The sequence below is a fragment of the Branchiostoma floridae genome, chromosome 1 (assembly GCF_000003815.2).
Source record: "Branchiostoma floridae strain S238N-H82 chromosome 1, Bfl_VNyyK, whole genome shotgun sequence".
Classification (NCBI taxonomy): Eukaryota; Metazoa; Chordata; class Leptocardii; order Amphioxiformes; family Branchiostomatidae; genus Branchiostoma; species Branchiostoma floridae.
In genome coordinates this window covers 21429632-21431319 of record NC_049979.1, presented here as the reverse complement: position 1 = coordinate 21431319, position 1688 = coordinate 21429632, and the positions used below count along the sequence as shown (strand labels likewise).

General features: G+C 42.1%; 1 long non-coding RNA gene across 1 annotated transcript; it reads right to left on the bottom strand.

Moving 5' to 3' along the window:
- Positions 1–263: 263 nt before the first annotated feature.
- LOC118416613 lies at positions 264–1364 on the bottom strand. Its single transcript, XR_004831233.1, has 3 exons — positions 1237–1364; positions 974–1099; positions 264–565 (listed from the first exon to the last, which is right to left on the bottom strand). It is a non-coding gene; the product is annotated as an uncharacterized LOC118416613 (long non-coding RNA).
- Positions 1365–1688: the final 324 nt, after the last annotated feature.

The window sequence follows — 1688 nt, the reverse complement described above, 5'->3', positions numbered from 1 at the left end:
TATGTAAATGACATGCTAGAAATAATATGTTGACTTATTCATATCTGTAAATATGCATATACGTCTGCTTAGTTGTATTGTATGTACTTGTTATAATCCTCACGAAAGTCGCTGTACTTTTGTCGTGTCAATAAAGATTTCATATACATTTGGTTGGGATGTCTACCATTCGTATATCCACCCTCTAGACCGTCGTTGTCTAGGTCAATTGAATTATTTTTTTACATTCCTTAATATGACATAATAGAATAGACGCAGTCAAATAACGCAGACAGCACATGTATGTTAGTCCATGAATTCTCTAACTGCAGTCAGTTTTTCCTTCAATAGCAGCGCAATCGCTTGGTTGCACGCGGCTCTGCTGCCGGTCTGGCATTTCCCTCTCATGGCCTTGCTCCTTCGGGCAACATTGTTTCTGGTTTTGCATGGCACCCAGCCTCAGTCCCCTTGTAGCAATTTGCACACGGATGTCCTTCCCTTCAGTGATACAGCTCGTCTTCCAGTGTAAGCCATCAGCGACGTCCCTTGCAGCGGCAGGAGTTCGTGTGGATCTCTCTTGCCCGACCTGTGCTGAGATCGAGAGATCAGAGAGACACACACATATCAACCTGTACCTGAACACTTATTAAGCCCAACAAAATATTCAAAATATTCGAATATGTTGATTCGCTTTTAAATAAGAATAAGAAGAATAAAAGTGATAAGGAAAAGAATAATAAGTCCATGTTGATGAGATGTTTCCTTTTCACTGCAAGTAAGTTGTACTTCTTAGACATCTTTATGATGAGCCCCTGCAACAAGAATGCCAAAAAGGACAGGTCAATTGCATTTACCTATACATTTGAAAAATCCAAAACTAACAATTAAATCAAGTTCATAATCCAACTATACCTGGCTCTGACCAAAGAACACGATCAATTATTCTAAGATCCTCTTGACTATGCAGAAGTGGAACTGGAAGCTGATTACTTACCGAATTGCAGTGCGTGGGGGCAGTCGTTATTAATCATCAGAGACAGGTCCCAGAGCCGTGTTGTCTCCTCTCTGCCTGGCAGCGAAATGACTGCTGTGTTCGTAATCAGCTTGGTTTACGTTGCATCTGCATTACGCAATATGAATACTAGGCAGCTCATTGGCCAGCGACCATGGGTTATTCCATAGCGGAAAAGGGGGGGCTAGGAAAGAGGAGCAAGGTAGTAAAAAACCGGCCAACATGTAGAAAAAAAAGAATCTCACCAAACTTGAAAGCTTTGACATATTCTCCAAACATTCCATTGGCCGTGGCGGGGACTGCGGGCATGCTATAAGCCACAGCGACATACTAGTATCATGTGTAAAGCACACGTAGAAAAAAACACCCTAACGTTAGTTCTAACATGATCTGTTCCCATTGTATTGCATGCGATTGCGCCAATAGGGAACACGTACGGTGACGACTCAAGGATGACAGTGAGCGCATATTCAGGAGCACAATCTATTTGGCAACATCTAGATGGAACCCATAATGATGAACAATCGGACCCTACCACTAGTTGCATGGGGGTGGTCCAAACCTCTTATAACATTAACACTATACAATAGTGGCGTGATCTGTCTCTTCTTTCCCTTCTCTTTTCTTCCTTCTCTAACTCTCTGACTACTTAACAAAGGGTGAGTAAGAAGGTGTGGTAAAATGTCGTGTATTGGAA